At 45.6% G+C, this 12,805-nt stretch overlaps 1 protein-coding gene and 1 long non-coding RNA gene across 10 annotated transcripts in view; both read right to left on the bottom strand.

The window, feature by feature from the left end:
• The window catches only part of LRCH1 (leucine rich repeats and calponin homology domain containing 1), a 217,471-nt gene that overhangs the window by 136,070 nt on the left and 68,596 nt on the right, over window positions 1-12,805 (bottom strand). The window lies entirely within an intron of this gene.
• LOC146398578 (uncharacterized) lies at window positions 4,575-10,059 on the bottom strand. Its single transcript, XR_014819496.1, has 3 exons — window positions 9,510-10,059; window positions 7,368-8,191; window positions 4,575-7,320 (listed from the first exon to the last, which is right to left on the bottom strand). It is a non-coding gene; the product is annotated as an uncharacterized LOC146398578 (long non-coding RNA).

Raw genomic sequence — 12,805 nt, forward strand, 5'->3', positions numbered from 1 at the left:
ACTAATTTAAGGAAGTCACATGAATAATTTAAAGGGAAACACTACCTAGCATTTATCTAACTTATAATAAAACAGGAACTCAGGATATTATCACTTTCACTTTTGTTGGAGGTGGTTCTTTTTTTGCATAAACCCACCAATAGGGGCAAGTAATGAGAGAAAACAAAGAAATGCATGAGTGGCTGTTTATTTGCTATATTAACATATGTCTTCTTTCCCCCCATCTCAGCACATGAAATAAAGGCTAAAACTGGTCTAATGAAAACTGAGTCTGTCATCACAGGGTTTGCATGTAACATGTCATTATCAAGGTTGCCAGGCTTAAAATGTAATTAAGTAGAAACAAACCAGCAATCAAAGGAAGTGGCTCTTCTTCACAACTCCTTAAATGACCCAGAAAAGCACTCCACACAGGATTGTGTGTAAAGCACAGTGGAAGACTCGAGTGACGAAAATTTCTTAAAATGTCCCCGCCTCAAGTCTAGAGCCCATTTCTCAACTGCAGTTTAACTCAACCCATGTTTATATACGTTTATTGCCTGACATTAGGCAATATGTATATTAAAATAACGGAGTCGAGCTTGGCAGCGACGGTCCTGAGGATGCACATCACGGGATGAGCCCTTCTTCAGCAGGACACAAGACAGCTCTTGCCACACTTCAGAAATCAAACCTCCCATCTTCCCTCTACAGCAGTTATCATCCAGCCACCCCGCCATCCAGCCATCACTCATCCAACAAACACCTCTGAGCCTCGCTGGGCCCTAGAGATGGAAAGATGGAAACTCACTGTTCCTGAGGTCAAGTATTTCCAGTCCAGTGAAGAAAAGACCTCAAAAGACAGAATTAACCATAACAGGAGTTCCCGTGGTGGTTTAGTGGTTGGTGAATCCAACTAGGAACCATGAGATTGTGGGTTTGACCCCTGGCCTCGCTCTGTGGGTTAAGGATCCGGCCTTGCCGTGAGCTGTGGTGTAGGTTGCAGACATGGCTCGGATCCCGCGTTGCTGTGGCTCTGGCGTAGGCTGGTGGCTACAGCTCTGATTCGACCCCTCACCTGGGAAACTCCATATGCCACGGGTGCGGCCCTAGAAAAGACAAAACAACAATAACAACAAAAAGAATTAACCATAACAGCCTGCTGGTTTTAAAACATGTCCTCCACTGTACAGCCATGCTCATAGCAGCATTATTTACGAAAGTCTAAAGGTAGAAGCCACCCGTGTGTCTATCAACAGATGAATGAATAGGCAGACTACTGTGTACGCATACAATGGAGCATTAGTAAGCCTTGAAAAGGAAATTCTAACACATGCTACAACTAGGATGAATCTTAAGGACATTATGCTAAATGAAGTAAGCCCGACGGAGAAATAAAATTCTGTATGATTCCACTTACAGGGAATATCCAGAGGAGTCAAATTCATAGAAACAGAAAAGAGAATGCTGGTTGCCAGGGGCTGGGCGTGGGGGCGTGGGTATGAGAATATGCAGAGCAGTTGTTTAACAGGTACAGAGCCTCAGTTTTGCAAGACAAGAGCTCTGTGGACAGACGTGATGGTAGCTGCACAGCAAAGTGACTGTACCTAATGTCACCGAACTGTGTACACCTAAAAATGGTTAAGACAGTAAGTTTCCTGTTACCTGAATTTTTACAGTTAGGAATTAAAATTTGTTGTTGTTGTTGTTGTTGTTGTTGTTGCTATTTCTTGGGCCGCTCCCACGGCATATGGAGGTTCCCAGGCTAGGGGTTGAATCGGAGCTGCAGCCACCGGCCTATGCCAGAGCCACAGCAATGCAGGATCCGAGCCGCGTCTGCAACCTACACCACAGCTCACGGCAACGCCGGATCCTTAACCCACTGAGCAAGGGCAGGGACCGAACCCGCAACCTCATGGTTCCTAGTCGGATTCGTTAACCACTGCGCCACGACGGGAACTCCCAGGAATTAAAATTTTTAAAAAATTTCCCCTAAGATATCCCTCCCATCATGACGTGGGGTCTACGTACCTCCCCTAAACAGGGAGGCCTTTGTGACCCCTTGAATGAATACCACTTGGCAGAAGTGACTCTGCATGATTTTCAAGATCAGGCAGGTTCTACCAGCCTGTCTTGGGACACCCACTCCAGGAGCCTTCAGCCACCAGGGAAGAAGTCTAGCTACTGGAGGCCACGTGGAGAGGTTCCGCGCCCCACCCCTTCCCCGGCCCCAGCCCTGGACCCGGGAGCAAAGGAGCCTCTTCTTTGATGATGACCTGCCAGCACCCTCTGTGACCACATGAGACTCCAGCCACAACCCTCCAGGTTCACGGGCAAAATAAATGACTGCTCCTGTTCTAAGCCGCTGTGTGGGGGCGATGGGTGCCACCGTGGTGGAGAGCGGGGAACAGAGACTTCACAGAGGATGCCAGGCGAGTTTGGAAGCGGGCAGCCCTAACGGAGACCCAGGGAGACACTTAAGCCTAAAGCCCACGTGCCAACAGCTCCTCACTGACCATGTGCTTGGGGGAGGGGGCTGGGCACGCAAACTGGAAAAGCAGACGGGTAGGGCTAGAACCTGGTCAGAAGCCGGGTAATGCGAATATGAGGGTGAACAGACTCTCCGTGCACATGACCCTGAGGCCTTGGTAGCTACCGAAGGGTTTTTTAATTTTATTCATGTATTTATTTGACTGCAGCCTCAGCAGGTGGAAATTCCCTGGGGAAGGAATCGAACCCAAACCACAGCAGTGACAATTCAGAATCCCTAACGGCTAGGGTACCAAGGAACTCCCGAAGGTTTTTCAGTAAAAAAGTAACAGGAAGAGTTCTGGTGGATGGAAGGTTGATCCCAATGAATCTGCCTAACCCAGCATTCCGCTCCGCGAGTAAATGCTGTCGTAACAAGGGTTAAAATGTGTCTTGAAAAAATAATTCACATATTTGGAATGGCTAGATTAAGCTCACAATATTGAGAATTTTCCCATCAACAATCCCACTAGGTCATTCCAAGGATGTTAGTGGGTTTTGTTGTTTTTTTTTTTTCTTTTCTTTTCTTCATGTTGGCTGAACCAGATTGTGTCAACAAGCTAAGCAGCTGAATTCTAACTGTGACAGGAATTGCTCTCAGTCCTGCACCTGTTCTGGGACATTCTCGCCACAGAAGCTCTTCAGGCTCCACTGATTCCCCGCAAGATTCTTCAACTCTGTGCCATCTCTTGAGAGTCCAGCCATTTTAAGAGACATCTGTGTCTTCTCGGGAAGGAAAAATATGAAAGAGTATATTGCACTGAAAATGGAGGTTTATCAGCACAACAGCCCGCATGTCTGTGAGCGGGGGTGGGGGTGGGGGTCCCGAATGGGGAGAGACTGAGCGGCTGTCCAAGTGAGCTCATTCTCATCAGTTTGGTGGGTCCTGGATCCTCCCCAAAGTGCTTTCCAATGACGGCATAGATCACAACCACTTCCAAACGCCACGCCAGTCAAATCAAACACCAGCGAACAGAACCAATGAAAGGCGGCTCTGACAATGGAGTGTTCTAGTATGTCCACAAATCTGACCATCTTACATAAACTCAGTCTGCAGAAGATGTGCTGGGGGAGGAAACAGAGTCATGGTTGCATTAATTATTCTTTGAGTCAAGAAAAGGGGGCTGGGCAGCAGAAGGGAAAAGAATGATCAAATTGGCACAGTCACTAATGGAAGATGATGGGATTAATTAAACATATCCCTGGAGGGATAGGATGACTTTGAACAAAAACAACAAAAAGGCACCCTCCAAGGATGAAGTAGATTTTTATAAAGGAAGCCAGAGATGGGCCACTTTGTCTTACTAGTACTGAAAAGCTATCATTTTATAAATATTGTTAAGGCTCTTAATCATATGTGTGTGGCTTTCCTTATCCAAAACACTTGCCTTCTCCTCATCACCATCCATTTATCAAATATCTGCCTTCTCCCCCCACTGCCACCTTTATGCCCAAGCCCCAACTCAGTTCTGCACATTCTCATAACCACAAGCATTATCTTTCACCATGAGCATGCATTATTATGATGATCAGGTCCCAGAAACTGCTCCCAAGATGAGGTGGAATTGCATTAAGCACACCAGATGACAGGTCCCCAGCTCACACGGAATTCGCAGCTCTTCCCCAGCTGCTCTCCTGGGAAGCAGACTATAAATCGCAGGCTGAAACCTCCTTGCTCAGTGTCAATGGATGCAAATGACAGCCCGGCATCTTTTAACTACACTAAAAGCTTCCAGCCCCCGCTTACTCTGGGACACGTGCCAGCGGGATCAGCTATTACACCCTGGGTCCCTCTCCAAATGCCGTTTTCCCAAAAGGCTTCGGCTCAATGGACAGTATGACGCAACAACAAAGCTGCTTCACTGAAATTACGAATTGCAAAGTTTTTTACAAAAATAAAAGGGCGTGTTAAAGGAGCACGACAGAAACGCCGGCTTTACCACAGGGCTCTGGAACACTGTTGGAAATTTCTGCAGGCTGTCCGGCTGTTCATACTTGAAAGTAATTTTTTTTTTTTCGCTTAACTCAGAGCATAAATTAATTTCAATAAATAGACAATCTGAGGATTTTTGTTGTCCCTCTGTAGGTTCTTTCACAGTTCCCCTGGGGTTGATTAAAAAATCAGCATTGTGGGAATCATATTAAATCTTACAGGACTAAACTTCCATGGGGCGCTTCGAGACAAATGAGGAAGCGTCACTGATACTGGAAATGCCATCCACTTACAAGGCTGCTGCAAGTTATTGCCTGCTGTTAGAGTCACTGTCAGGCTTTGCACTGATTTTTAATGAGCTTCTGGAGGCAAAACACTTGCAGACGCTTGTCTGTTAGGGAAGATGCAAATCACACCCACCCAAGCTGAAGAGAATTAAAATCTATTTACTAGCCGAGATTGTACAATGCTAGATTGTTTTATTTCTTTTGGAGGGCTCCCGTGTCACTGAGCTGGTTAATGGTACACGCCAAGCAGGTTGTAAGCCAACTAGAATTCAATCCACACAGAAGCTACAGGATACCCTGCCTGGGGAACAAGGGTAGAAATGAGAGTGCGCTTATTTCACAGAAGTTTCATCCCAGGGCTTCTTTAAATAGTGACTTTGGTTAGAAAATTCCACTTAATTCAAGTCACTCAGGACTGATTTACACTCGTACCTTGCACACACATGTCTAGTATCTAAGGAGGAATAATGCAGTGTTTGCTGGGAGCCCAGTGTCTGGAACCCAAACAGCCCCGTATCTTATCCATCTGTTCAGTCCTTCTAGCTTCTAAGAGCATAGAGAAGAGACTGGACAAAGCGACCAAGAGATGAATGCACACTTCTCAAAGCAACACTCTTACCCACTTGATGGGTTCTACGTTACTATCATATAAGACACTGTAAAAAAAATCAGCTGTTTATAAAATATTATCCTTTCTGAGTATAAGATGGTTACTAACACCCTGTATTCCCTTATTATACTAGGCTTTCTATAACTTTATAATATGAAGGGTATTACAATGTCAGATTTATTGTATACATCATATATTAGATTTCTCTTTTCCGAGAAATTTAGTTCAAGCAGCAGGAAATAAGCAACGCAGAGCTCCGTCGCTGCTCACCTAGACTTTGTCAAAAGCCTCCCTCCAACCTCTCCCCGCATCTAATGTGTGAGAATTAACTGCTGAGGATGCACATGAAAGCCCATCATTCTCTCGCTCAGTTCATCTTCTACGGTTTCCTACAAAGTCTCAACTTGTGCTCTAAACTCGTTTGCATGGCATCCAGGCACTTATCCTCAGAGCTGGACTCTCCAGAGTCAGCCTGGTCTCCATTCATTCGACGTGCAAGGCATTCCTACCGCGCGCTAGACTCGGGGGGTAAACACAGCCCGTCCTGAAGCCACTAGGCGCTAAGCGAGCATGCGCAGAAAAGCGCACCTTGGTACCTGCCATGCACCTCCCACAGGGGGGCTGATGCAGATGGAGAAAAATCTGACTGTATTGCCATGATACTGGCACACCTTCTGTCTGGGCTGGGGAAGGGGGCTGAAAAGGCTGTTAAATACAAGAAAAGGTGCTCAAGCACAGCTCTACTGTAATGATCCCAAGATGTCCTGAGTCGTGCGGCTCAAAACAGGAAGAGAAGGAGCCTCTGGGGGACGAGGCAGACAAGACCCAGCACCTGTTCTCAGCGCCCGCGATGCTTAAACCTCCTCGCCCCGAATGCAGTCAGACTCAATGAATCACACATTTCTCACAGAAGCCAAGAAAGGTAGTAGGAGCCCCACAACATTTCAGCACGTGATAGAAAGTAGTTAATTATCGTCGGCTAATGATTTACTCATATCCCTATAAAATGGAAAAGAAATAAGTGCTCCCCAGCACAAGATAAATTAGAAATAGTAAGTGCCAGAGGCATTTCCAAGATTGTAAAACTCTGCAGAAAAACATGTATCTCTCAACAAATATATTAGTCTGGGATCATACTTTACAAAGGCAATAGCATGAAATGCCATGAGAGGCCAGGAGAGCTCTCATTTTTCAAATGGATGTTAACTAGACCTACTGGGATCACTTCACAATGTGTACAAATATCGAATCATTACACTGTATATCTGAAACTAATTTCATATTTTATGTCAATTATCTTCAATAAAAATACATAATTATGTTTCTATAAAAAAAGAAAGAAGTGCTGAGTATAGTCATAACTAAAATTTAAATTAGATGGGAAGTGTGTGAATGTCCAAACCCAAAGGCAAAATTCTCCCTAAATAATGAGCCAAAAAGCAAGTTCCTGTAGACTGACTTCAGCTACACAAGTCGTCACTGCTTTAGAAAAATACGGCAGATCTTACAGGTCACTGCGGCTCCACGTTCTGCTGAGTTACCTTACTAAGGTCTCTGTGATGATGAAGCACACTGTCCTTTGAACCTCACACCAGTTTCCAGTGGAGAACACTAAAGACTTTCAACACACCCTTCACTTTTCACTTTTCCCCTTAAGAATTACCTGAACTTAAGTGCATACACCCTAGACAATGAACACAGTATGTCATCGTAGTGTAAAACTGGAAAGAAAGTAGTATTCTTTTGTATCTGTTATTACATACAGAAGAATGTGCAAGAAACTGGTGACACTGCCTAGAAGGAGGTAAACTGGGTGGGCTGGGGATACATCTCATAAGTTTATACCTCTTCCTATCTGCCTTTTTTTTTTTTTGTTCAGAGCTGCACCTGCCATATATGGAAGTTCCCAGGCTAGGGGTCAAAACGGAGCTGCAGCTGCCAGCCTACACCACAGCCACAGCAACAAGGGATCCAAGCCACATCTGCAACCTATACCACAGCTCACAGCAACGCCAGATCTCCAACCCACTGAGTGAGGCCAGGGATCAAACCTGAATCCTCATGGATACTTGTCAGATTCATATTCACCGTGCCACAAGGGGAGCTCCCCAAATTTAAAAACATAAATGAATTGAGTCCAAATATTTTAACAACCCAATGCAGACACCAGAATTACATGCTCTCCATTCATAATCTAAATTATTACTGAACCAAAAGGAAGTTAAATGTACTCTTTCTCTTGAAAGTATATTTCATCCAGTATTAAAAGAAGTAGAATGCAATTCTGGTGTCTTGGAAAATGTTTTACTGGCAGGAATTCCAGGACTGAGTGTGTGGGTATAGAATTTAGGAAATGTTTCAACATGAGGATCTATTTTAGCTAAAATTCACAACACACGAAATCCGCAAGGCGCATTTGCTCCATCTTCCAAAGGAAAAACAGTAGTAAAATTCAAGCCAATCCAACAGCCTCTTCAGCCAAATGTTCACTTTCCTTTCTTCTGACTTAAAATACCAAGCTTTGTATGTGATCTCTTTTCAAGAATAAAATTACTCCAAGGATGGTTTCTATACTGAAGTATCTTCTCTTTCTATAATATCACCATCTTCTTGCCTCTGTCCTGCAAACCAGGGAGCTCATTTTGAGCCTGTTTTGCTGAATAATTCGCGCCTTAATGGCTTCCCGGGACATACGTGGTCACTGCTTCAAACCCAACTTCTTCTTTTCTTTTCTTTTGTTTTTTTTTCAGGGCCACACTCGCGGCATATGGAGGTTCCCAGGCTAGGGGTCCAATTGGAACTCTACCTGCCAGCCTACACCACAACCAGAGCAACATGGGATCCGAGCCGCATCTGCAAACTACACCACAGCTCTCGGCACTGCCAGCTCCTTAACCCACTGAGCGAGGCCAGGGATCAAACCTGCGTCCTCGTGGATCCTAGTCAGATTCGTTTCCGCTGAGCCAGGATGGGAACCCCCAAACCCAACTTCTTAAACTAAAAGAAGTCAGAAGAAAATGTTTGAAATGGAAACAAGACAGGAAGCTAAAGATCCCAAGAATCTGGCAGGAATCTTCTAAACATATTTGTAACCTGTGAAGCACCGTCCATGTAACATAAAAATACATTAACAAAACCCCTATCAGGAAAACAGGACAGTGGCAGAGGCATCGAGGCAATGAAGTTCTTTTTTTGTTTTTTAGGGCTGCACCTGCAGCACATGGAGGTTCCCAGGCTACAGGTCTAATCGGAGCTACAGCTGCCGGCCTATGCTACAGCCACAGCCATGCCAGATCTGAGCCAAGTCTGCGACCTACACCACAGCTCATGCAGATCCTGAACCCACTGAGCGAGGCCAGGGATCGAACCCGAAACCTAGTGGCTCCTAGTAGGATTCATTTCCGCTGCCCCACAACAGGAACTCCGGGACAGTAAAGTTTTACATGGCTACTCCTCATGGCCAAAACTGGAAGAAAAAAACAAAAACATGACTGATGGATTAAAAAAATATCAGTTACAAGGGGGAAAAGCCCTACGAACTGCTCAGGGTACACTGTTTTGTTGTCGTTTCCTATTAAATGTAGGCTTTGAAGCCGTGCCCACTGAGGGCTTCCTGAGGGGACGGGGGCGGGATTCGGTCCCACGACCTCAGCATCCATCACCTCTACCCTAAATGCAGAAGAGGGCCTTTGTGGACAGCAACTTTTCTTTTGTCTTATGAGCTGAGGGAAAAATAGCAAAATTCAGTGCAACCGACACAAAGAATAATTTTCCTACACACCAGGCTTTGCTCTAATTTGAAGTAGCTATCATTTTATCTAGAGGAACACCCACCCACAGCCGATGCAACACACTGAGGGTGTCACTGGTAGAGTACGAAGCTTCTCAAAGAGAGGGGATGTGTCTGATGCATCTTTGGGTCCAACTGTTTAGCAACACTTGCCACTCAGCAGACCCTTAAAAATATTATTATTATTTTTTTTTTTTTTTTGTCTTTTTGCTATTTCTTGGGCGGCTCCCGCGGCATATGGAGGTTCCCAGGCTAGGGGTCTAGTCGGAGCTGTAGCCACCGGCCTACGCCAGAGCCACAGCAACGCAGGATCCGAGCCTCATCTGCCACCTACACCACAGCTCACGGCAACGCCGGATCGTTAACCCACTGAGCAAGGGCAGGGACCGAACCTGCAAGCTCATGGTTCCTAGTCGGATTCATTAACCACTGCGCCACGACGGGAACTCCTAAAAATATTATTGAATGAATATCATCTGGTATCACATAGAGGTGGAACCTAAAAGATATGACACAAATGAACTTATTTACAAAGCAGAAAGAGACCCACAGACAACAAACTTAAGGTTACCAAAGGGGAAAGGGGGAAGGATAAATTAGGAGTTTGGGATAAACAGATACAGACTACTATATATAAAATAATCAACAAGGTCCTGTATAGCACAGGGAACTATACTCAGTAGCCTGTAATGACTGATAATGGAAAGGAAACAGAAAAGAGTATTTTTTTTTTCAGAACTTAAAAAAACTATTTCAGGAGTTCCCGTTGGGGCTCAGTGGGTTAAGAACCTGACATCGTGTCCATGATGATGTGGGTTCAATCCCTTGTCTAGCTCAGTGGGTTAAGGATCTGGCATTGCCCCAAGAGGTGGTGTAGGTCACAGATGTGGCTTAAATCTGACATTGCTGTGGCTGTGGCACAGGCCGGCAGCTGCAGCTCAGACTCGACCCCTAGCCTGGGAATCTCCATGTGCCGTGGGTGCAACTATTCAAATTAAAAAAAAAAAATTTCATTCTGAATCAAAAGTGGAAAAGACAGAACTCTTGGAAATCCTGAAAACAATGTCATTGCTACGGCAAAATTTCACAGAACTGACCAAGCCTGGGACCCACCCTGCTATGCAAGTTGCCTCTCTGGGGTATGATACACACATACATACACATATGTATACATACATACATGTATATGTCAAACTGAGTCACTGTGCTGTATACCTGATACTGACATAGCATGTAAATCAACTATACTTCAATTAAAAAAATGTTCGATCTAAAAAAATATTGAATGAATAAGTGAATGAACAAATACAAACTAAGGAAATGACATCCTATCCAGATGATGAAAAAGCTCTGGGGCTTCTCTTGGAGGAGAGAGCTGTTACGTTTCCTCAAAAACTTCTTTTAGGAGCTCCCGAGGTGGCGCAGTGGTTAACGAATCCGACTATGGACCATGAGGTTGCGGGTTCGGTCCCTGCCCTTGCTCAGTGGGTTAACAATCCGGCGTTGCCGTGAGCTGTGGTGTAGGTGGCAGACCTGGCTCGGATCCCTCGTTGCTGTGGCTCTGGCGTAGGCCGGTGGCTACAGCTCCGATTCGACCCCTAGCCTGGGAACCTCCATATGCCGCGGGAGCGGCCCAAAGAAACAGCAAAAAGACAAAAAAAAAAAAGAAAAATTTCTTTTAAAGTGATCATGCTCTAAGAAGAATCTGAGTCAGTAAATCTAAGGCCACTTAACTGTAACAGCGAGGCCTAGATACCTGTCTTCTAAAGAGAAGGATTAGGCAAGGACCAGAGCATCCAACATCAGGAGACCTTCGGGGGACGTGAGGTCCAGACTGGCCCTGCCAGGTCACACGGCAGCTTCGGGCAGCCTCCCTGAGCAGCCCATACGGTTGCACAGCTCAGATGACCCTTCAGGAGCTGGGAGCTCCTGCTTCAACTGTGTGGGCTGCAAGTCACAAAAACACGGTGGTGAAGGGAACCGGACAGATGAGCCGGCATCCTGATTTCACAAAAGAAAAAGGGAGGCTCAGTCAAAGGAGGTGACTCGCCCACACAGCGAGTAAGTCACTGGCCCCGGGATGAGAAGCAAGTTCTCCTGGCCCAGGGTCCAAAGCTGTGTCTCAATTCTCCACCACTGCTCTGCCTGGAACAAAAGCCTGACTCCCTGACTCTCCCCATCCAGAGTACACACCACCCAAAACACACCTGCCGTCCACCAGAGGCCTGCCTGGGAAATCATTCACCTGACAGCCGATCTGAGAGTTTTCAACCTGGGTTAGGCTACCTCTGAAAAACAAGTATTAAAAAATTTAAAGAAAAAATAAAAAAATAAAAAATTCACATCACCTACCCTCCAAACAGAAAAAGAGATTTATTCAGGGGCATTTTTAAAAAAAAAACAAAGGATAGGTCACTTCTTTTCCATATAGTTAGTACTTACAGTTCCCTGGGAACTTGAAGAAATCACACGTATTTTCATTTTGAGAAACTCACCAAATACCAAAGAAACACCAGCCCCTCCCCCACCTCGCCACCAGGCCCTCACACCCCATCCACCCCGTGATTTTCTTAAGGGTCAGGCTACGACCAAAGGATGGGGTGAAGGATGCTGTCATCTTTTTTTTTTTTGGTCTTTTTGCTATTTCTTGGGCCGCTCCCGCGGCATATGGAGGTTCCCAGGCTAGGGGTCCAATCGGAGCTGTAGCCACCGGCCTACACCAGAGCCACAGCAACGCAGGATCCCAGCCGAGTCTGCAACCTACACCACAGCTCACGGCAACGCCAGATCCTTAACCCATTGAGCAAGGGCAGGGACCGAACCCGCAACCTCATGGTTCCTAGTCGGATTCGTTAACCACTGCGCCACGACGGGAACTCCAAGGATGCTGTCATCTTAAAGGCAGAGGCCAAGCTATCTCAGACAGCAGTTCTGTTCTAAGCGTCTTTTGATAGCAAATTAGTTATTTTTACGCAGCTGTAGCATAAAAACTTCGTTTACAGGGCTCTGGTTCTGTCTTGTGCCATTGACCTTCACGTCGTATTTGGAAGTTGGTTTTGTGCCCAGGTAGACTCATCTGGGAAGAAAAGGGACGGACATCAGGGCATAAGGTCTTGTCTTGTTCTAACTGGCTAAATAAAGCCAGCTTCCTTATCTGCAAAACTGAAATTCACTCCAGGATATTTTTCTTGTCCCAGCACACAATTCCTCTGCCAAATGCATTACCGCAACTTAATTCTACGTCTCATGTTTACATTTCCAAGAAACACTGTTTAATTACTCCAGGAGGAATACAAGAGGGGGCTACTCAAATTGTTTACAAACCACAAGGACCGGGGTTGCCTTACAGGGGTGCAAACAGGGCAAAGAAAGCAAGGGGTCCAGGATCTGCTCTGCTTTATCTGCTCAGTTCTCCTCGCCAGCACACAAGGCCTAAGGCTTCCTGGGAAATTTTCCCAGCAAACCCCTAATCATAATAATAACTCATTTTTTGAGACAATCCACACAGAATACCATAATGGGTCCTGTTTACACATGTCAGAAACACTCGAAGAAAATACAATCGAAAATATTCCATCTTGGGGACAAAAACCTTCCTGCTTAAGGTCCCTTTTGTTCTTGGGACACAATCAGACAAAAGCACTACGTATCCACAATGAAGGGTGGGTGAGGTCTGG

Source organism: Sus scrofa, chromosome 11 (genome assembly GCF_054392235.1).
Source record: "Sus scrofa isolate SSC_HxYL_T2T_F1_AM1 chromosome 11, Sscrofa_HxYL_maternal_Yorkshire_Landrace_v2.0, whole genome shotgun sequence".
NCBI classification, from domain to species: domain Eukaryota; kingdom Metazoa; phylum Chordata; class Mammalia; order Artiodactyla; family Suidae; genus Sus; species Sus scrofa.